Here is a 25616-nt window from a genome sequence, read left to right as displayed (position 1 = left end):
AAGACTCACCTGTCACAAACAGTAAAGAAGGAACTGTGAAACAATGCATTGATGAACAATAAAAATTCACATGCCATGGACATTAGTATCTTGATATTCTAACGCTGGAGATGTCAGAATCTTTCAAATTTATTGGTAAGGACTATAACTACCAGAGTAATATGTCAGAATCTTGCACTCCTGTTCTTCAAGGATCCACCTATCATAGCTTTAATACAAATGGAAAATTGCAGCAACTTTAAGGAATATACAACCACATTTAAAAAATAAAAATTAAAAACAAAAGGCTGAAGACACAATTATTTAGAGTTTTGGATACATGAGATTTTCACCGGTGACACACTGAGAGATTTTTATAAAAAAAAAAAAAAAAAAAAAGTTTCCATTTCATAAGGTGGCCATATGATGGTTGGATTAGCTTATTTTTGAAGAGTCAAAATTTCATGGTGGGGAGAGCCATGTGGACAGATTGGATGGCATGAAAACATTAAGATGGTCCCACGTACACAAGGGTTGCAGAATAAATTTATTAAAATTACTAATAAGATACATTAGTATGGAAAAACCAGAATATATTGGAACCATCTCTCCAAAGGACATCATGGCAGGCACGGTTATGTATCAAGTGGGATGGATGGCTCGTGTTTTAAAAGTAAAGCTCATGAGACAATCCTATCCATTATATCAATGTCCCATGTTTTAAAAATAAAACCCATGATGCAATCCTATCCATGATTTAAAAATAGAAGTCATGAGACAATCCTATCCATAGCATCCAGTCCATCCATCTTGTAAATCCACTCATTTTCTCTTTTCAATTCAAAACTCCAGTGGGCCATACTCTGTGAAAACAAACTCAACCACATGCAAGTGCTGTAGCAAAAGCTCATTCCACCCATGCTGTAGCCGAACAGCTTCTTTCTCTGAGATTCTCCTAGAGTAACAAAACTCCTTTTAAACTCATCTTTATGAAAAAAGAAAAATCTCATATGATTGATTAAACATTTAAAACCCCATATTTTTCGGCAGATAGGGAAAAAACTCGCTGTTTTGAGTAAACCAAATTAAACTTGTTTTATTCAAAATAAGTTTTGGGGAAATCTCAAAAAAAAAAAAAAAAAAAAAAGAAAAGGAGACTGCTCGTTGATAAAATTGATTAGAACTTGAAATTTTTTAGTAGAGATGGATTTCTTTATGTGGATTACTTGAACCGAAAAGATTTTTAAGAGGGAAAGAACACCATTGGCCTATCTATATACTTAACAATTACACATAAACCCAACACCCAAAAAAACAGGGGGTTTCAAATCATGGAGGTTCCGAATCCAGGGGGTTTCCAGTCATGGGGGTTCCGAATCCGGGGGGTTTCCAATCATGACGCTGGAAGAGAGAGATTGAGAGAGAACCACCACTATCAATCGATTGAGAGAGAGATTGAGAGAACCACCGCTATCAATCGATTGAGAGAGAGAGATTGAGAGAGAGAACGAGAGCATTACCTGATGTTCGTGAAGAGATCGACAGGAAGAAAGGGGTGGGAGAGATCTCTAGGGCCGGCGCTGGGAGAGGGACAGACGGAGAGTGGATGAGAGGGAGACAGAAAAGGGGTCTCGTTTCAGGGGAGACGGATTGGCTACAGGGCTGAAAGTCGGGCGGGTTGGGTCGGGTTGGTGCTCAACCCTAACGCAACCCAAGGTTCCTATACCTCAACCCTAACCCAACCCAACCCAATCTCGGGTCGAGAATTCTCAACCCAAGCCGAACCCAAGTGGGCTCGGTTGGGTTGATTGGGTTGGTCGGGTGTATACGTGCTAATATTTTTATTATTATATTAATTTATTATATTTCAATATAGGGCCTATTTTTTATATCTATAATTATTCATCGTAAAGAACTTCTTTTTTTTCTTTAAAAAAAAGAAGCTAAAAGATAGGACAACTACTCATTTAAAAGTAATGTAGCATAGCACAAATCTATTTGGGAGAGAGAAATCCGGCATATCTTGTTAGCTTGAGTCCTTGGAAATGACGTGGACAAATGAGACCTGACATCACTAGTGTGCCTTCGACAAAAACGATCCACACTCAATTATAATTTATAAGTAACTTATATATTGATCGAGTTCAGGTTGGGTCAGACAACCTGAAACTTCAACCTGAGCCCAACCCAAGTTTTATCGGGTTGGTGTTTGTATAGCCCAAGCTTGAAATCGGACCCGATATATCTTGCCCGAGCCCAACCCAATGTCGGGTTGGTCACGAGTCGATTGGGTTGAACCCGCCCAACTTTCAGCCCTAATTGGCTACACGAGGCTGGTGGTCGGTGCTCTGTGGGCCCCACCATGATGTACGTGTTTCGTCCATTTTTACAAATCATTTTATGGCTTTATACAAAAAATGATAGGGATATAAATCTTAGGTGGACCACACCATGGAAAAAAAATAATGAATAGATATTCACAATTAAAATCCTCCTATGGCCCACTGTACTGTTTATTTGAAATCCAATATGTTGATTTGGTCATAAAGACCAAGATGAATGGAAAAAAATAAATATCGGCTTGATCCAAAACTTTTATCGCCCCAAAACGTTTTTAATGGTCAAAATCCATTCAAAACTCTTTCCTATAATGTGGTCCACTTGAGATTGAGATATAATTCTTTTTTTTTTTTTTTCACATTATAAAATAATATATAAAAATAGATGGACGGCATGGATGACACACATACATCATGGTGGGCCCCACAGAGCACCGAGTCAGGGGGAATAGCCAATCCGTTCCCCGTTTTAGGGGGATGCGGATTAGATACTGACAGGTTGAGTAGCGAGAGTAGCTAGTGAAGTGACGTCACCAGTTCTGTGGACCCCACTATGATGTATATGTTGTATCCTCAACGTCCATTCATTTGGAGATATTATTTTAAGGCATGACCCAGATAGAGAGGCAGATCCAAAGCTTTAGTCGACCCCACCAAAGAAAACAGAGGGAAGATTGATGCCCACCATTGAAACCTTCCTAAGGCCCACCATTATGTTTTTTCGAAATCCAACCTGTTCAAAAGTTAAAAAAGACATTAAAGATGGGAAAACACAAATATCATCTTGATCTAAAACTTTTGTGGCCTTTAGAAGTTTGTAACGGTGGTGTCACTCTCCCCACTATTTTCTCTGGTGGGGTCCACTGGATCTTTAGATGTGACTCGTTCTTTGAGCCTTGACCTAAAATGATCTCTCCAGATGGATGGACAGCATGGATACAAAACATACATCATGGTGGGGCCCACAACTTGGTAACGTCACTTCAGTAGCAGTGTGGCTACTCGAGCTGTCAGTAGCCAATCCGCGACCGTTTTAGAGGACGTGGATTTTCAGCTAAAGCCTTTGGCAGGAAGTTACTGCGCAAGGATGTTGGGTGGGGCCCACCACCATGTTTGTGGTAAATATATACCGTTAATCCGTTTATAGAGCTCATTTTAGCGAAAGATACCAAAAAACGAAGTGTATCCAAAACTCAAGTGGGCCACACGAGATGAAACAGTGGGGATTCAGTGAGAACCGTTGAAACATTGTTACGGTCATAAAAAGCTTTGTTACAGGCTCTTTTTTTTTTTTTTTTTTAAATTCTTTTGTGTTTTCACTTATTTCCAGTGTTAATGACCTTATAAACTGTTTGGATGGCATATAAACATCAAGGTGGAGTCCAGAAGGTTTCAATCGTAGGTATTTGTTTCCCCACTGTTTCCTCTCGTGTGACCCACTTGATTTTTGGATCCAACTCATTTTTAGTCTCGTCCTAAAATGATCTCTAAAAATGGATTAACGGAGTAGATTTTTCAAACACATGGTGTTGGGCCCCACCTAGCATCTTTGCGCAGGAATTTTTCAATGGTAGAGGTTCAATCACACTATTTCCTGTGGTGCAGTCCACTGGAGCTTTGGATATGCTTCCTTTTTATTCTTTAGACCTCAAATTATCTATTAACGTGGATAAATGGAATGGATAAAATAAATAAATAACGGTGGACTCACAAAGTTTACTTTGGTAAAGGTAATGACTAACTCACCGAAATGTAGAGGGGTTTCCTTAAAACATTCATAATCATATATTGGGCTTGCCTTAATGTGATTCACATATCCAACCCACTCATTATGTGTGTCCCATTTGGATGAGGGGTCAAACCAAGTTTTAGCCGCATCCAAAACTCATGTGAGCCTCACCAACTGCTTTTATATTTTTTATGATGTCTTGACATGGTTTTAGATGGTATGGTCCACTTGAGTTTCATTTAAGGATGATTTGAGATATCTCATAACCTAAAGGGGACACATTAAATGCACGGTGTTGATGTTCGACACACATCATGATGGGCCCACAAAACTTATTAACATCAATTCGTAGGTTTTCGCGAGGTCAATAAGTTGGGTCACAATTTTGACAATAATATTTAGCCCATTTTATATGTATAGTCCATTCACTCTATTTTATAGATCAATACCTCAATTTGACTAGTTACTCGCCCCAATCAAGCTAGCTACATGTGAGAAAGGTATTGGGAATACAAGATTAATCAACAATTTGAGTGAAATTTGATTTAAACATATGAAGTTATTTACTCTTCAATCTAGACTAATTTGATTGTCCAAAAATGGTTAAATGTTTAATTAGTGAATGTGCCTAATAATTTATTAAAAAATATTTTTTTCACAGAAAAATATCAATTTCCATTTAAAAATTACATTTTTTTTCAAAATGTATATTTTTTTCTCTTAATTTTTCTTTGAAAACTTTTAACAAAATATCATTTTTATTATAAAATATTTCAAAAAATAAATTAAAATAAAAATTTTGAATTTTTATTTTCAAAATATCTTAAATTTTTTTCCCAAAAATTCCAAAATGCCGATTTTTTTCTTCAAAAGCATTATGTCGTTTTCAACTTTTCAATTTATTTTTAAAATTATATATATTTTTTCAAAATCTTAGTGTTTTTATAAATAACTTTTTCTTTTAATTTCGAATTTTGAACATTTTCAATTATTTTTCAAAATCACATAAATTTTCAACTTATTTATTTTTCGTTTCAAAATGTTTGGTTTTTGATAGTATCAATTTTTTTTAATATCGCTTTATTTTTAAAATTTTCAATTCTTTTTCACTTCTCCATTTTTTTAAAAGCATTTTATTCGAACTTGTCAATTTTTATTGAACTTTACAAATTTTATTTTTTTTTTCAAATTTCAAACTCTCATTTTCTTTTTTAAAATATTTTCATTTTTCAACATTGTGAAAATTTTCACATTTTTTAAAATATTTTTAATTTTCTTTTTCAGGATATTAGTTTTTCTCAAAATCAAATGCTTTTTTTTTTTTTTTCAAATTTATCAACTTTATTAAATATTCTTTTTTGTTCCCACAAAATAGATTTTTCTTAAATCACGATTTTTATTTTTTCAAAATTTAATTTTTTTCTCAAACATTGTTAAACTTTTTAAACTTCTCAATGTTCTTTTTCGTGTGATATTACAAATCATTTAAATATTAGTTTTAATTAAAAAATTTAAAAAAATTCCACTCATTTGATATAAAAATAAAATAAATTTTCTTTTTGCATTCAATCAATTGTTAAAAAATAATCTTAGATACAAATATGTACAATTAAACCACTGGAATTCTATTAAAAACAATTATTAGACAATAAAAAAAACTTAATTTTCCACCATATTTTTAAAAAATTGAAAATAATGTTGAGGCAAAAGTCCTTTTACGATAGACTTGATCCGTCGTAAAATGAACTGAAAAGCGCACGATCCTATATTTTGGGTGGGAATTTGTTGGTCACCAAATCGAAATTTGCGATGAATTTCATCCGTCGCTTAATTACAACGGACAAAAATTCATCGTAAATACGTCGTAAATCAGATACTAGCGATGGATTTTGGTCCGTCACTAAATTCCGCGACGTCCGGACTACGGTTATTCGAGGAAGACGAGTTTAGCGACGGATTAAATCCGTCGTTAAACCAATAGATTTTTGCGTGGTGGCCTTGCCTTGCTCACTGAGTCATTTCCTCCACTTTAAGCACATTGAGAAATTAATTCATTTAACATCCACTTATCCTTTTGGGGGTTATAGTTAACTCGAAACGTACGAAATTAAGAAGGTGTGGAGTTTAGGACCAAGTATACTAAGAGTTTACACTCTATTTTAGGACAAAATGAGTGAATCTTACATACCACCTCAGTCAGTTATTGTAATGGCTGTATTTTTTTAAAATAAATTTTAAATTTTGAGTGGGAAAGAGATCCACCGATGTCATTATCATTCCTCTTATATCTTGTTATACAAAACTTTTCTTGTATCTTGTAGTTTCCTAACGAACCCTCTTTCTTCAAAAGAGAACGTAAGAGAGCAAGAGTCCTATCAAAACTTAAAGAACCAAAGAAAAACTCGTAGAAAAAAAAACACGAAAAGGAAAGTGGGAGTGAGGTTTTTTGGAATTCGTTTATTCATGTAAGTATTTTATTTTATTTTTCTTTATTTTATTTATACAATAGTTAATTTGACATGATCTACACATTGGAAGGATTGGATCAATCAAACATCCATTATGTAGGTTTAATTCATTCAAGTGAAAAAGTATGCATATAACTTTAAGGCTAATGTGTAGAATGTGAGATTTTAAGGTATGCGCATGCTTTAAGACAGATGTGTAGAATGTGAGATTTTTTTCATGATGGACAGCGATCAAAATGATCTATACTATTCATGGGTGTTAGAAGACTTAATTATGTAATATTTTTAAGAATCAGACCAATTTGACACCTTAATGGATCTTACTGATCATAAACTACCAATTTTGTTCCTTAATATAACGAAATTGAATAAAATCCGGGAGAGTAATTCTCTACGCAAGATACTACTTGACACAGAGAATTATACGACATAATTTGAAATGTGTGATTAAATCATCATCATTCATTAGTTCTTTAAGATTAAAATAAATTAAAATCTTAAATTCTGGATCGATCGGACCATTGGATGGGCAACATCGATCTGAATAAATAATAGATAATAAATCATACGTTTTATTCATTATGTATAATCGTAAGATTGAAGAAAATTCTTATTTATGTGATTTTAGGAAGTCCTAGTTCAATTCAAACCATTGGTTCATGGAATCATCTCCACTGCATTAAGGTGAGTGATCCCGATGTATTTCTCATCCATCGAATTAAAATAAATGAATTATTTGATATGTTATATAATTACCCTGATCTAATTGTCATGTACTCATACTTGATTAGATAACTATGTGATTCTGTATTAATATAATAATAATGATATGATTTGATTAATGTATTAGACTATTGATTCAAATGTGATAATCGAAATAATCTGTGCAATACATAATTTGTGATTACTTGGTGCATTTATCAATTGCATGCACAATACGTGCGTAATTCCTGGGAGACCTTCCTAGATAGTACCTGATAAAATCGTTATCAGAAGCCCATTATACTAGTGGAAGCCTATTTAAGGAGTAGATGCGGGCCTTGCCTATGTCTACCAAATGATAAAAGCCTGTCAAGGGGCAGATGCGGGTTGACGGGTTTCCAACTCAGGCAAGTGAATGGATTCCCACTTGATGAATTGATGCATTCATTGCATAATATTTTTATTTTTTAAAATTATATTATATATGATTATTGGCATTCTATTATAATTTAATGTGAAGAACCATGTCGGGAATTCTCACTAGGCCTGGCCAGCTTACCATTTATTGATGTAAAACCGTACAGATGTGAATGAGGGTGAGCCGGTGGCTTAAGAACAGGAATACATGGTCGAGCCGGAAGATGACTTAAGGGACACATGACCCTACTTGGCAAAGGAAGAAATTGCTAGTCTAGAGTAACCATGATTTTTTTCTTTAATTATATTTGATTTTCTTATATTGTTAATTAATTCTTTCAAGTTGTTAGACATGTTTATTTCATTTCATAAGACCCCGAATGGGAGGGTCCTTAACTATGTTTATAATTGACTATTGGAATAAATGGTCGTTTCCTATTTATAAAGATGCCGCTGAGTATGAATGGAATGTAGATCTACAAAAGAGCTACTGGGTGGATGAATTTTTGTAAGCAATTTAACAGTTTTAGTACACTTAATGTACAAGTCGTGACGTGGATCTTGGGTCCGAATTATAAGCCAGGAACCCGAAATCTAGGTCGTGACAGTTATATGATATAGTCTTGGATGTTTCGATGGTCACTGTAGGATGTACGAGTTAATCTATTTAGAAGGGAATTCACTTCGTTTTTATTTGATTTCTTGAATCGGTTTCCTATTTCGGTCATGAAATGTTAGCCTTCTCAAATTCAGGCATGACACCCTCCACTAATTTAAATTTTGAGTGCTTCATGATTTTGAGACACATCTTACTGAATTTTACCCACACCATGTAGTGTGTAATTTATGATTCAATACCCATGTCAGATTGTTTAGGAGGTTTCTCTTCTTCCAGGGTAAGGTCTATATTCATGCACCTCAAGATTATTTCTATATAATCTCTCCCTTTGAGATAATTAGACCTAATCAAAATGGGTAAAGAATTGTATTGAGATGGAACAATATCTAATTAGAAATACACTCACATTAGTAAGATGTTTAACAATTCATGAATATAAACTAAGTATCAGAAAAAATTCATGATTAACATTCAATTAATTGGAGCCTTCAATTGAATTATCTAGGATGATGATGAGTCAATCATACAATCCTGATGAGAGTTTAACGCATCATCATAACTTCTCCTCTAGGATGAAGTCACAACATACAAATGACTCTCCTGAACATGAAGCTAACTGGTGTTAGTCATGTAAACTTGAGACACTAAACACCTGTGGGTGAAATGGGTCTCTGAGCCTTACATTACCGTCACCATTTACCCCACACCACTTATGTCTTGCCAAACAGTGATCGTTTGTTTTTCGTCACTGTTTGCATTGTCTATGTAACTTAATATTGAATCCCATAACCACGAGTCGAAATTTATTAAAATTTCACTGATTGAGCTCGCTTTGGTGGCTAATATAACCAATTTAAATTCCATAAATTTACACTCAGGATCACATATATAATCATGCCCCCAATAGATCACATTAAAGTGGTCAAATTTGGCCTAAAATGTGGCTGATGTTTGAAATTGCACGAGGCAGTGGGCCACGGGCTATGTGCGGAAGCTTGGCGGATCTAGAGAATAAAGGTTATGTCCTAGGGGGTGATTAGGATCAAATAAAATTTTCGTCTTTTAAATACAATTGATTACTTAAACTAATATGCAATTAAATTAAGACATTGTAATATTAAGGCTTCCAAACCAATAGTGGATCCAATCACATAGACTACAAATGATATGACATTCAAACAACTAGTCTATAAATGATTGTGTATATGTGTGTGTGGGATGTACTACCTATCAACTCCTAGTATTCATCTAATCATGAATACATATAATTAAACATTCATCAAATGCGCATAGTTAAACAATTTTTCAAAGACAAACACAAACATAAGCATATATAGTAGTTCAGTTTCTCTACTCCACTCTCGGCGAACGCACTCAACCCATAAGTGTACCAAATTTTACTATCAGGGGTTTTAAATCAGGTTCACCTATAACTTTTACAACCCCACATAGGGACTCTAATGTGTACTTCCGCCAGAGGCTCCTACAAGATACTTGAGTTAGTTTTGCATCGGCTAACTAACAACATCGGTCCTAATCCAAGGACCTACATTTACTCTCATCGGAAGCTCCCTTGGAAACTAACGTATATAAAACCCATGTCTAGTGGCCTACACAAAGATTTGAATTTAGGTCCTACATAAAAACCTAGTCGAGTTTGGCAATTCAAACTCTACACTTAATCCTACACAAGGAAGAAGCAGACATGGACTATTACAAATGACAACTTACTTGTTGGATTAATCCCCTTTTGTAGCATCATATCGGGTTGCTTGATTGATGCTCTCTCGTGCTTCAATTAGCTCCCATTTTTTCCCCCGATTATGATGCCAATGCTTTGCCAAGGCTTCAACTCAAAGATTAAACACCTTACATGTAGTGCTCCTTTGAGGTGACCAAGGTGATGAGAAGTTTGGTGAATCTCTTACAACTAATAGGAATGTTATAATTCTAGGGGATTCACCTGGATGGGTCTTCTAGATGATTTAGACAATGGTACACCTATAAAGGTTGAGTCTAATATCTAGAAAATAGTTGAGTTCAAGCACATATTCAAGGTGGTGATTAAAATCCTTACTAAAGTGTTAATTTTAAGGAAGGTGACTTATAACTCATTGGTTTAAAATTTTGGGATGAGGGATATGATCATGGATTCCCCTAAGATTCTATTACACAAAAAACACATTCAAAAGCCTAAGAATTGAATGCCCTATATAAGTTATTCGAGATCAAACAATAAAAAATTGTTTCGGGCATACGATTTTCGCAACAGCTTCGCACCTCTTATCCTTACTTATTATATTCTAATTAAGCTTCAAAGGCTAATGGATGATCGACAATATTTACCAATAAAGCTAAGGATCATTTAGAGGTTTAAGAGATTGTTTGGGGTCAAGAGTTAGAGTCATTAAGGCACCTCATTTACATGTTCTTTGCTCCTTGGTGATCATGTCATCTCGTGCCTTTGGTCTTTAACTTCCAAGGGCTCAATTGACTACATAACATACGGACCTATATGATTGACAAATAAGATGCACAAATCAGCACATTAATAATGTTGACCACCTAAGGCTGAGAGAAATCTTTTCTAAACTGACGGTTGGATCAACGATTTAAAAGTCAACTACTAAAATCAGCTATGTAAGATGGGTAATTGCAGGCATCACAAAAAAATTGAAGCGGTTCAAAACCATTTAGGTACCACTTCAAAAATTAGAAACGAAATATTAGAAATAGTTTTAAACTATTCTGGTGCCAATGGTCAAATTTTAGGAACAGTAATTCAAGAACTTAATGTTGCCAATGGTAAAATTTTAGAAACGGTATTTTTCCTCATTTAGGAATGGCCAATAAAGTTGTACAACTATGGGCTTTTGCTAATAATGTTTTTTTTTTTTTTTTCAATTGAAAGTTGTATTTGTTTTTATTTTTAAAATCCAAATAATATTAGATACAATTAAAAATTAATATTAAACAAATATCAAACAACTTTTGTAATAAAAATTATATATATTTACAATGGTCCGAATACATGAAAAATAAATAAAAAATCGTCCATGCTCTACTCATTGTGAAGCAAGCATGATGCATGACCCAAACCACAGAGCATGTCATCATGCATGACCAAGCAGCAGAACTGGGATCTCTGGCTTGTTGAGAGAGGCGAGGCGTTTTGTAAGTTCGAAGTTTCTTTGTTTGAATTACTTTGAGAGAGTCCACTCCTTATCTGCTCCAAATAACCTGATGGAAGTGAACAAAATAAAATCTCATCATTTCAGTACCAAATAAACCTAGGCAGCAAACTAAAATGCACAAATCACATTTTGCAGTAAGAAATTTTAAATTGCAGCAGTCAAGTATACCTGCAAAATCAAGTTATGACCAGTGTTCGAAGTATCGGTATCACTACAAGTTTCGCTGGCCAGGGATATGAAAACAATATCGATATCGTCGATAATATTGCTGATAACCAGAAATGCGGGGAAACATGAGAAAAACGGTGGAATTTTCAGCAAAACTTAAGAAGACGTTAGAATGTACATATTTGCATATTTATAAATTAAAAAATTGAAAAAAGAATACATACATAACAAGTTTCCATTTGATGGGGCCTTACAAGCATGTACTGTTAAAAGAAATCAGTCCAACCATCCCATTCGGCCTATTTAACCATCAAACCTTTCATTCAAATATCCATCGATATTGCAAAATATCAACAACACATAATATTTCACCAAAAAATCATCAACAATTAGAAAGAAAACGAAAGATCGTGGTCTCAATATCACACATGTTGCGATATCAATAATATTGAGATATTATCAATATTATCAATGACGAATTGAATACTACATACAACCATGTGCCAATGAAAAAAAAAATTTGAAATAATTTTTTTATAATAAAAAAAATTTGATAATATCAATACGTTGCCAATATTGTTGAAATATCGTTAACACACTTATGATACAAGCATTACCTAGAATTTACATGGTCAAAAATATTGGAAATATATGGGCAATATTTATGCATTGGCAATACAGGTGACACCTACAATTTACATAGTTAAAAATATTGGCGATTACATTGGCAATATTGATACGTTCGTGATACATTGCTAATACATGGAATTTTCGCTACTACCAGTGTTATCGGTATCGCTACCAGCGTTATTGGTATCGCTAAGCTGGAGATAAGATAATATCAGAGATAATTCGAACACTGGTTATGACTACTCTCCAAAATGTCTGAGAAACCCATCAAATATCCAAAAGCCCATAACTTTAAGAAAATAAAAATAAACCAAAACCTAAAACCCCCTTAATAAAACATGCAAGAACCAAAACAAAAAGATGGCCACTAGAAGACAAAATGAAAGTAAATACAAAACACAACAAAAATTTTCATAGAAAACCCCAAACTAACAAATTCAAGAATCTTAGAGAAAAATAACTTTTTTTATGAAAAACCAATTAAAAAAATCCAAAGGCATAACCTCAAGAAAGGTTGTGTGAAATCACCATTCAATGATTTCACTACTGCCCATTTACAGAAAAAAACCAAAATAGTATAGCTGATTAAAAGCGGGCCAACAAGAAAGAAAGAGAGATGAAAGTGCCTGTAATTGGCAACTTTCAAAGACAAGGATATAATAATGATGATAAATAATGGATTATCAAATCCATAAACTAACAAAAATAACAACTAATGAAAAAATCAACTCAACTCAGTTAAGTTTTATACTCGAAAAAAAAATAAAAAATCAATGGAAATGAGTTTCTCAACATGTTCACTAAAAATCTAATTTAGGCTAATCAACTAGAACAAGCTCTAAATTAATTAGAAATTGAACAAATATGATCAATCATGCATAATAACTCCAAGCAAAATTTGACCTTGCAGCTAGAAAAACCCCCATCAGCTGATTGAATGGTTTGAATGGAGAACCGAGTTCAAAGCTTATGCTCAACTGATCTAGATCCTTGAGATTAGAAGCAAAAGGAGCATAATGATAGGGATAAAACCTGAGAGGGAAAACATAACAATTAGCACAAAAGAGCACTGAAGAGAGATCCATGAACCAGAAAGGCCTAAAATGCATTAAAAAAATCATTAGCATATTAGCCTTCTTCCAGCAATTAGAGTTAGGCATTATGTTTGTAAAATTTTTGCTACAGGATATGACAGGAGAAAGTAATGTATGGCCCCAATGCACGGGGCATCTCTTTCTTTGAATTGCATATGTGCTCTCTTTTTTTTATCTGATGATTGAATCATGTACGCCCCATTGTTGGGCAATGTATCTCAGCTTAGTAAACACCCATTCTCAAAGCAAACAACAATGTCAGGAACCTAGAGAAAGAAGCCCTAGCAGTTACATTGTTTAAGGAAAGAGGCCACTATTTTGACAGATGCATCAAAACATCAATACACAACACTTGTTTAAGCTCACCAGGAGAGTTGACTTGATAGGCAATCATGTGGATGGATCATATCTCAAAAAATCATGTCCAGTTTACCCTACACATTTCTACTTTCTTCTTCTTCTTCTTCTTCTTCTTCTTTTTCTGAAAAATGAGTATTGTTCAGTTTTCACAGGAAAAAAAAAAAGATCTTCTGAAATATACAAACTTTTAAATAGAAAAGCAATTATAAGAGTATTTCTCAAAGTTATAAGTGTAGAAAGGAGTTCTGCTAACTATGATTATAGCAGTAGACTCTAGAACATTTACAGTGAGTGGATCTGGAAAGGGACAGAGCCATCTACCATGTTCTTCTAATAATAAAGATAAACTCCAACTCACTCATTGCAGAAAATGCAGATTTCTTAAGGAGAAATATTGAGATTTAAATCTCCATCTTCATCCAAGCCATGAAATTGCTGCTGCAAATTCTGCTCATATTGAAGGGAAGAATGATCCTACCAATTTTCCTCCCAGCATCACTATGGTAGACCATAGACCCAAGAGACCAAGTCATCAATGATCTCCAAAAACAAGTGGTTGCTCTTATAGCATTGGTTCAATTCACAACTACAAATTAGCAGCCAGGTACATCTACTTCAGAAAATTATTGAAGATTATCAGTAAAAATCATTGGGCAAAATGAGATGTGTGTGTCTGTTTGTGGAATCACACCACATGAAACGGTAAGGATTCTCGCAAAGGGGTTCCTACATGAATCACTTTGATACGATTTAGAATCCCATCTCAGGAAACTACAAGAGAGAAATTGCAATCACTTGAATTTGTTTCAATAGCATGCCCTAAAATTTCATATGCATCTCTGTATATAACCATGATGCCAAGGCTTTAAAGCCTATTGACCCATACATACCCCTGAATTGTCTCAAATGTGCTATAAAAGTCTAAGGAATTAAAGAGGTCAAATAACACTAGGAATTTGTATGTATCAACCATATGAGGTTTTGAATACAGCCATATGGTATGTATGGACCATATGGTTTATAGAAAAGCTAAAAGGACTAACGGTTTATAAATAAAGGCATAAATGGTTTTTGATTGGACTTGTGGGACCCAGTTTTTTTTTTTTTTTTTTTGGGTTAGCTTGTTAGTACACACCCATGTCGGTGCACACACTCCATGTTAGCCCCAGTTGGATGACAGATTTTAGCCTGGTTTTCCATCAGCCAGCAATAGATTCCACTGGTGGACCTCAATGGGTGGTCCAACAGTCCTGCATAATGCAAATTATTACACACACACACACAAAAAAAAAAAACTAATAAAGTAGATTATCCATTACCCAGTAGGCAAGTACCGACATGATTCATGATGTCATCTAGCAATCAGCATCTTCATGCAATACAAAATCCCCAAATACTACACGTAGGTTCACAAAATATAATCACTTAACTGCCAAGTAATCCTTAGTCATTACCTTGCCAATGCCACATTGTCATTGCTTGAGGGGGCTGACCTACTGAAATATCAAGGGATTTATATATATGTTACTACATATAAATTGTTTCTTTTATTAGCTATGATCAATCATTGAGGGTTAAGGGTAGGACTGAAGAGTGTAAGTGTTGAAATTAACATTTACTAATAAAAGAAATGGAAAAGAAATCAATGAAGTCATACCAGATTGACTTACACGATTATCAATTAGACTGAAAGCTTTTTTTAACATACGTGTCCTCAAGGAATCCATCTCAAAAACTTGCTTTGCAAGCTGCAAAGAAGAGGTAGAGTAAGCACGTCTAGGTGATACTTGGTGATGCCATTCTTTGCATGGATTTCAAGGTTGAACCAGACAAGTCCTGGGAATACCAGACAAGCACTATTAAAGAACTCCAAGTTGTTCATCAGGTAGGCCCCTTTTTCAGATGCCTTGACAGAAGAATGAATGGGTCCATTCATTTGATGGGCCACAATTCATGAAACAAGTTAATAGATAAGATAAACTAGGCAAGTCATGTGGAGCTGTGCATATGGGATCTGAGATATTCATGTATGGAAAAGGCCTGAAAAATAATATGCACTAACAAAAGGCACAAAGTGCTTCGAGATCCAATCAGCAAACTTTTGCACAGGAGCTCTGGCTATCTGCAATGATTCAACAAGTCAGACAATTTGAGAAAGAGCACTCTCTGATCCAACATGTGTGGCCTGAACATGCAACACCCCGTTGAATTACAGGAACAAATGGAAAAGAAAGTTTTAAGAAAGAAAAGGTTGAACCTACTCTACAATGAATTTTTTTTGTCTTAAGTTGCCAATGAAGCATATTGTATAAAGATGGCAAGTGTTGTTGGGTAAGATATTAGCAAGTGCCTAATTAAAAAAGCAAATAGAATGAAAACAAACAGATGTACCTGTACAGGGCATCGAAAGTTACGTAGACACGAGCATGACCTAGATGGCTGAAATCATAGGGGCTGATGCCCCGGACAACATCTTCTCTACACACACCATTCATCTCCATGTACTTATTTACAGCCTAATCTATTTAGTCACATGCTCAAAGCCAAGAAGCAAACAGAATAAAATATTTTTTTTTAGGACTACTACAACAGACAGGAGTGGCTTGTGTAAATAGAATCCAAAATCTATTCTATTCAAATGAGTGTCAGAATTCAAACCTGTTATGTCTCTCTCTCCACTTGTTTGAATTTGGTTGTGATTATTAGTAAACATCACCCAAAAAAGAAGATTGAGAGTTCCAGCACCCCAAATTCATAGGGGGCGGTATCTACAAAACTGAAAATTAGATGGAAGGTATGTCTAATTGCCATATAGCAAAATGAAGATAGATGCAAATAATCAAAATAAATTACTTTTTCTTTACTCACTAAATTCAACTCCACTTTTATATAGGGAGTGCAACTGAGTAAAGAAACTAGAGTAATTGACAACTAAACCCTAACTTTATAGATTTCTTATTGTAGAGTTACTTAGTGTTACTATAGAGCAGTACATGGTCTGATTGCACAACTGGTACTATGCATCAAAGATGTAATGACAAATCTCGAGAAAAGATTTTGATTAAACCATTTTCCTCCATCATGCCTATGTGGACAGCTGAAACCATTAATGGCTGGAAAGTTAGAAGAAAAGCAGATGCTGCCATTAGTAATTTTGGATTCTCATTCCTGAGAGCATTTGAAAGACACTGCAGAAACATGCCCATTTACTGCTTAGAACTATTGATCAGGTGGACCAATATGCATATGCCCTCCCCTGTAAGCCAATCTGACCACACATTACCACTATGCATTTACGTCCACTATGTATCTAATGCATAATTGGCATTCTCTTCATCTTTTTTTTTTTTTTTTTGTAAATCTGGGTACTAAGGCCGAGAACTCTGTAGAACTGCAAATGCAGCTTGGAAGAAGGGCAAGAATCCATCAATTTTCTTTCTTTCATCAACTTGGGGAGAACCCCAACTGACCAAAATCTTTTTCATATGCATGTTTTATGTCCCGTTTTCTACATACTATTGAGGTAGCTTAAAGAAGCTTGGTACTCTCATTTTTAAGTGCTTTCAACATAAATATGTATGGACTCACTAACAACAAAATGGTGTTAGTGTACAAGTAGTGTACAAAGGAGGGAAGAACGTCAGGGGATACATCACTTATCTTAATGGTGCCACTCCTGCTCTCCTCCATCTTGTTCTCCGGCATTTCTTTAAAAACTGAAGATTTGCTTATCCATACAAGAAACTTCGAACAAGCGTAGCTAGACAAATGCGTTCAAAAAGTTCTATCTGAATACAACTTTGAGGCTAACCAAATGGCTCCGAGATAAACATGAATTTAGTATAAGTGCTACATATGCACACTACAACAGCACTTACACATGCATATGCACAAGTTCATGCATGTGCACACATAAAGACACTAGCATGTTGCATCTACGAAAACTTCCCCGTTACTATAGTCTGTCATAGTTCAATACTTTCAGTACTTACAAGGAACGAATGCTATCCTTAATTTCCTGTAGATAATTATCATCCTTCCGATGATCTGTTGCATCAATGTCACAGATGACCAAATATTAGAAGGTATATGAAAAAACTAAGAGATCATCGTGACCTAATTCAGAATGCCAGCTTCCAACAGTCCAAAAGAAAATCGACACAGGATAAGGCCACCAAGCATTACTAGATAAAAGAGGAGAGTCAGGGGTCCAATGTGCTTCTTCTTTTGAACTTCCAGATGCTTCCTGCAATGCTTGTTCTTTCTGAAGAAGATCCATTTCTATTTCTGCCTCTTCTGGTTCCTGAAACAATTTCAAATGAACTGTATTGAACTAAGTCCAGTAATGTTAGACAGCTCACATACCTTGTATAACTAGTATACCTTATATAGTTTATTTTCATAGGTAGAGGATTCTGAGTTTATTGTTTTCCTTGTATAGATGGTTGTAAACTCTATATATTCAACCCCATTGGGTTGTCTCAAATACAGAAAACCTTTTGGCTTCACAGTTTACATGGTATCAAAGCCCTATTGATCCAAATCCGGCGACCCCATCGTCACCGGCACCACCACCTGTCAGATCCGACCATCCCTACGTCCGGTCACCATCACTGTTACGTCCGGCCCCATCCCTGCTACGTCCGACCACCATCCCTGTTGCATCCGGCCCCATCCTTGCTGCGTCCGGCCACCCCTTGCTCGATTCTGCATCGTGCGGCCATCATAAGCAACCATGGGGTAAAAATTATTCTATCAGTTTTGAGCTACTGTTTGTCAAAAGATTACAAAGTTGTACCTTCCGAAAAAAAAAAAAAGAAAAAAAAAGAAGAGATACTTCTGATAGAGTCTCCAAATGATAGAATCTCCAAGTCTTTCTTCAAAGAACACGCTTCAAGAACATGCTCATACTTCTCCATATCCATTTCCTTACCAAACAATATATTTTCTTCGATTTTCAGGCTCTGTATCCAAGGTGATTGAGCAACATAGGTTAAGAAACTGTCCAAGTTCTAGTACCCGCTGAAGATGTATCAATACATGTAGTAAGACATAAAACATCCAGACATTTCATCAAAATTATAAAATTTGGAACATTAGTAAAATGTGTGCATGCAATGGTGTGTGTGTTGTGGATGATAATGGTAACATGCAATGGTAAATAATCCAGTACCAAACACAAATTCCTAAACACACTATTGACAGATCCTATCACCATATGAACATGAAGTCAGACACAACTGATCCAACCTCTTAAGTAATCAAAGCAAGTGTCACTACCTAGACTAATTGAACAGAGATAGGATTCACAAAAGGCAAAAAATCCCTCTTGTGGTTTGTGCACACTTTTCTTTTTCTTTTTTTTTTTGTAACCGCAGCAGCTACTGGCCCCATTCATCAATATTTATATTTTTACATAACTAACCTACAGCCCCAGCGCGTGCACAAAATACTCTGCGGATAAGTCCATTCCTCTAAACCTGCTGCACATTGAGCAGTTAACAGCATTAGACATTTGCAGAAGATACGAAGTACACAGCTCAATAGAAGATCAATTCATCAATTGTATGATTGCACTGATTTGGATGGCTTAAGATCATTCATGGAGAATTGCTATGGCGGCGATAGTACGGGAACTAAGAAATGGAGAGGAAAGGCAAAATTTCAAAACCATTATGATAATCATTGGAGTGTTACCTTTTTAAAAAATTGCCCATAGGTTATGGTTGGCTGTTGGATTGTGGGTGGGCTCCTGGCACGATTGATTTGAAGATCCAACGGTTGCCTACCTTCTGATGAGGGTGATTTTATTTTTATTTTTGTGAAATGGGCACTACGGTGGTCATTCATAAACCAAGAACATATAAAAAGATGATAATTCTGTTCATATTGGAAATGCATTTATCAATCCTGATTAGGAAAAGAGAATATACATGAAATTGAATTACCTGTTTGTCCCAGTCAGTTCTTCATGTAAGGTAAGATGGTACAAGAGTATGAACAACCGTGCCGAACAACATTCCAATCCAAGTCCCCTACAAAACAAATAACATAATTAAGAAAACCAACCTCCTATTGCTGCATTTAGCAGTTTTTTCCAAGCAGTCGTTTGGCAGCATAGATTCTTGGAAGTTAGGATTTTCAATAGTGGATTTTTGAACAACATTCCAAACAACCTTGCACAACATAAAAACCAAAGCTCTAGTGGACCACACCATAGGAGGGGGATAATGTCACCCATCGCTGAAACCTTCCTAGGCCCAACCATGACATTTGTTTGTCATCCAACGTGTTCATAAGATTATATAAACCTTAAAGAAAACACAAATATCAACTTGATCCAAAACTTCTGTGGTCCCAAGAAGTTTTCGGCGGTAGGCATTCAATTCCCACTGTTTCCTGTGGTGTGGTCCACTTGAGCCTTGATTCTACCTCATTTTTGGAACCATGCACTAAAATGATCTGAAAAAAATGGACGGACGGCTTGGATAAAACACAAGATCACAGTAGGCTCCTAAAAGTCAGGCCACCGGGTCTCTAGCCGTAAATGGTGGAACTTCTGTGGGGCCCACAAAACATGCATCGGATTGCCAGTATCATCTTCACCATAAATTCAAAAAATCAGGCTGAGCCAAAACCTCAAGTGGTCCACCTGAGTTATGGACAGCCCTGATTATTGGAGTGTCGGGGTCCCTTCATCGTGGTGGGGCATGTCTGACTAATGAACTTGAGGTCGTATAAACAGCACGCTAGGCCCTGAACACGATCAGGGCCATATTCCACACTGGTGGGGCCATGCAGGACGAACTGATGGCTAGGATTTTCCTCTTTAGGAGTTTCCCACAGCATTGTACACTTGAAGTGGGGCCCACCAGATGAGGGATCTTCCTACGGCATTGTTCAGGTGGGTCCGGCCCGATTCTCGATCAGGATTGTTCAGGCCTTCAATATGGTGGAACCCATATATTGATTACCCACGGTTGAAAATCACACAGAACAGACAATCCTAGCCATCAGTTTGTCCTGCTGAATCCATTTTCATACTGATCATACATTCCATCCCACCACCCTCATGGACGGATGTCTGCTACGTGTGATTTTACTTCTAGCCATCTCTTGAAAGACCCCACTATGTAGACGGTCTAGATCGACTAATCCAACAGTCATGTGCCAAGCATTGGCCAACGAACTGCCCTTCCTGGTCCAATGCTCCCAAATTATGATGATGATCTGAACCATCCATCCTTCGGACTCCTACCGTCAGTTTGACACTGATGGAAAATTTCCTTGATCCGAAGATTCTAACCAACGAATTTCAGTGTCCAATTTATACACTTCCGATTAAGGCTTAGGAACATCCAAACGGTATGAATTTTTATTCAAGGCCCATCCACTGTTGAACCTACACACTAAACGGTTATGATTTAATCCATGTGCCACGTGTACAAAAATGACATGGTCGCCTCCCATGCCTCCAGAGCCGTTGGATCAACTCCCGAGTACACCATTGCCTACAAACTCGACCTCATCATCTCTCGTTGCACCTACTTTGTGTGGGACGCGCTTTGGCAAGTGACCCCAACTCCAGCAGCTAGCTGACGTCAAAGCTCTGTGGACCCCACCATGATGCGTGTACATTATCCACGCCTTCCATCCATTTGCCAGCTTAATTTAGGACATGAGCCTAAAAATGAGTAGATCCAAATCACAGACGACCACACCACAGGAAATTAGTGTTGATTGAACGTCCACCGTTAAAAACTTTCTAGATCCTACTGTAATGTTTATTTACCGTCGAACATGCAGATATGGTCACACGGACCATGTATGAAGGGAAAACACAAATATCGGCTCAATCCAAAACTTGTGTGGCCTTAAAAAGTTTTCAATTATAATCATTCAATCCCCACTGTTTCCTATTGTGTGGTCCACCTGAGATTTGGATCTACCTTATTTTTTTGGGTTCATGTCATAAAATGAGCCAGAAAAATGAAACAAATACATCATGATGGAGCCCACGGATATTGGACAGACAAGCAGTGGCTAGGATTCACCGATAATGTGGTCCATCCATCCATGTTATGGCTACCAAATGAACGGTCTGTGTCTCTTCAGGCGGGTCCATTCTCTAAGTTTGCTGCATCGTATTAATAAACTACAACCATTTTTAGAACTCGAGCACTTGATCTCTGTAACATGGCTTGCTCGTGTAAACTGCTGCGTTTTGAACGTCGGTTCTTGCAGGCTCCTCAAATGAACGGCTGATACTAATCATCTCTTAGTCTCACTCACAGAATTGCATGTTGGCCCATAGTTCAGTAATCTAAACAGTTGATTAGATGGACCACACCATGGATAAGAAGGATAACTGAGAAAATTTCCAGATAGGAAGAGCTAGGCCTTCAATATTCTGTCTTCGAAGTGCTGGGATCTCCTGATCTAGAAGATTTGGAGAGCATCACCTATCCATGATGGGCCCACCAGATCAAGTATTTGATCCTTTACCGGTGGACCCACATGTACAAACTCCTTGACCAATGGGCCCATCTGTATCAGAACACGCGAGAAGAGCGTACGTACACCTGCCACCATATACCTGAAAATATCGTTCTGCGTCTGTCGCGATGCAGGATCCGGCGTGTATCGCCACCACTGCGGTCCACATGATGAAATGGTCAGATGATTTGAACCATCCATACTATGATTACTATTTTTTATTATGTGATAATCATGTTAAATCGATGATCGTAACCGTTGATTTTTAGAGTTGAGTGATATCCATTGGTAGTCTTCTTTTTCATTGTTAAATAATCATCAATGGAATGCCCGGTGGTGGTTTGTTGTCACTTGCATGGGTATGTACTAGCCCCACACGCATCACACGTGCCAAGATGGCAAAAAATTTAATATATAGCTCAAACCAAACATCACAAGTAAATTTAATATGTAGTTCATATTATTTTTTTGAAAAATAATCTGCTGGCAATAAAGCAATAAATTTACTAAAATGCATTTATAATAATCCAGGTTCTTTTGGGTTTGGTGTTCACGGATGTATATAGAGTTAAACATATTTGCATATTTTGGTGCTGATCCATGGATAGGTTGATCTGTATGTGCAGGAGTTTGAGTAATTGGTTGAATGGAAGTATATGTGTGTTTTCACTAACAACTATATCTCTTATAATAAGCCAATTGCAGGTTCCATTTTAGGAACCTGCGAAAGGAAACAATTCGGATCGTAAGCTGTTCTTCAGATTAATGAAACACTTGACTGGTAAAATTCAGTCATGATCAACTAAACTCCACTGAAAATTTTATTTCTAACAAAAAAATAAATTTTTAATATATGGTTTGAATTTTAAATTTTGTGGAATATCGTGAGAGGAAATGAAATAAATATTTCCTCGTGATACTTTACATTTTTCATAAATCACAAATATGGAATTTGGGTACCCAAATTTTGGGGCGTGACGATTTCTTTCACCGTTGTAAAAAGAAAGATTCAAGATCATCGACAGCCCAATGACTTGGTCCATATTTTTAAAGTTCTGGCTGGTCTTATGACTTTTAGGATGATTCTTATGGCTTTTAGGATGATTAGATGAAATCAAAGATATCTAGAAACAATTATTTTAAAAATGGCATGGGTTGTTCGGAATGATCAAACCTTGATAGCGGGGATATTAGAATAATGGTTCAACTAGCAATCTGAAAGGCAATGTCTACAGAGTGTCGAATATGTGCACCAGATCTAGGCAGTCCATCAGCAGACCAGAAATCAGGAGGGTCACACATTTATGAAGAAATGTGTGTTTTATTCACGGCATCCATCCGTCTTGCTAGATTATTTTAGGCCATGATTGCAAAAATAAGGCAAATGCAAAACTCAAGTGGACCACACCATAAGAAATGGTGGGGATATGACACCCATCGTTAAAACCTTCTTAGGGCTCACCATGAAATTTATTTGTCATCCAACATGTTCATAAGGTCATACAGATCTAGGCGAAGGGAAAACACAAATATTAGCTTGATCCAAAACTAATGTGGCCCACAAGAAGTTTTCAGCAGTAGGCATTCAATCCCCACTTCATCCTGTGGAGTGGCCCACTTGAGCCTTGAATCTAACTCATTTTTTGTGTTCATGCCCGAAAATGATCTGGAAAAATGGATGCATGGCGTGGGGACTACATATTGGCTAGTCACCAAGCTGACTTGAACATTAATGACTCTGTTCCAACTCAGTTGTGCAAATACTGAAAACTCTGCATTGTTGAGCATTTATGTAATGGATTGGACCGACTGTTCTTTAGACATGGGACCATGGCCCACGGGCTCAATCAGGGCCATATTCTACACTGGTGGGGCCCATGCTCTGATGATCCACATCATTCATCAGCTTGCCCATTTTGATCAGGCAATTGGCCGAAGATGTGTTTTGGATGGTCTGATAGCAACCAACGAAAGATAAAAGGAGAGAGAGAGAGAGTATCTCTGTGATAGTCTTATATCAACCAATGAAAAAGGGAAAAAGAAAAAGAAAAAAAAAATACATCTGTCCCTGATACCATAAAGATTACTGTCTATTTGGAAAACCATCCGGAACAGAATGTTTCTCCTCCTCTTTTTCCTATGCCATGCTACTCCATTATCAAATTAGGCGAGCTTTTCTTTTGCCATCAATTTTATAGACTCAATGCCCAAATTGAATAGAATCTGTAACAAATACATAATAATTCAAATATGTGAAGAAATTCTTAAAACAATATCCAAGCATGGTTTGTTTCTTTTCTTTTCTTTTTTTTTTTTTTACTTTTTTCCTTTGGGAAATGGTACCATGAGGTCGAGCTATGTAGGCCCACCGTGATGCGTGTCGAACATTACCCCATCAGTCAGATGCACTATTCCATGGTGGGCCATGGGCTTAAAAACCAAGTCAATCCATAACTTGGGTGGGCCACACTACATACAACAGTTGAGAGGGGTTAACCTCCCGTTAAAACATTCATTATCATTTATTGGGCCCACTGAGATGTGGTTCACAAATCCATACCATTCGTTGTGTGTCCCACTTGGATGAGGGGTCATACCAAGTTTCAGCCACATCCAATACTCACGTGTGCCCCACCAAGTACTTTTATATGTTTTAGGCATGTCTTCATATGGTTTTAGATAGTATGGCCTCCATGAGTTCCTTATACGGTTGGTTTTTGGGATATCCTATAACCTAAAGGGGACCCATCAAATGCACGGTGCTAATGTTTGACACACATCATGGTTGGGCCCACCCAGCTCGACCTCATGGGAAGTTTACATTTTATAATTTTTATCATATTATACTATATATATATATATCTATATATATATATATATATATATATATATATATATATATATATATATATATATATATATATATATATATATAATTTTATTTTTTAAAATATATCTAACAATCTTATTGATGAAAGAAATGACAACATCCCATCTTTCCGGGAAAAAAAAAAAAAATATTATTTACCTGAGCACTGATGCCGCATTCCAGGAATCAAGGAATAACACATTTAATTGTAAGTCATTGACCTTGTGTTTTGGGATAATGCCCATTTCCTCGTGTTCATGGAGGTACAACAATATAATTAACTTGGCCATTTTTGTTCATCTCCTGCATGGCAAGCAACATCTGCTTCCGACAATGTGACATCTGCTTCCGACAATTACATTTGATTGACATGAATATGTCACCTATTGCGCATCCAGGATGTAGACACGCAAGAGTATCTTTCCCCTCACAGATGTTGGCCTGTTCACATCATGAACAAACTTTTATGAGTATCATAGAATCTCCTTAATTTTATAATTCAGAACATGAAGTTTTACCAATTAAAAAATATATTAAAAAAAATTTGCTGGC

General features: G+C 36.2%; 1 long non-coding RNA gene across 2 annotated transcripts; it reads right to left on the bottom strand.

The window, feature by feature from the left end:
• Positions 1-11278: 11278 nt before the first annotated feature.
• Positions 11279-15996, bottom strand: LOC131241015 (uncharacterized). Of its 2 annotated transcripts, XR_009168926.1 has the most exons (5): positions 15762-15996; positions 15370-15535; positions 13149-13277; positions 11840-11914; positions 11279-11715 (listed from the first exon to the last, which is right to left on the bottom strand). It is a non-coding gene; the product is annotated as an uncharacterized LOC131241015 (long non-coding RNA). The 2 variants fall into 2 exon arrangements; XR_009168927.1 differs by lacking the exon at positions 15370-15535.
• Positions 15997-25616: the final 9620 nt, after the last annotated feature.

Source organism: Magnolia sinica, chromosome 3, assembly GCF_029962835.1.
Source record: "Magnolia sinica isolate HGM2019 chromosome 3, MsV1, whole genome shotgun sequence".
NCBI lineage: Eukaryota > Viridiplantae > Streptophyta > Magnoliopsida > Magnoliales > Magnoliaceae > Magnolia > Magnolia sinica.
Note: the sequence above shows the minus strand (reverse complement) of the source record. Positions and strands in the feature narration are given on the sequence as shown.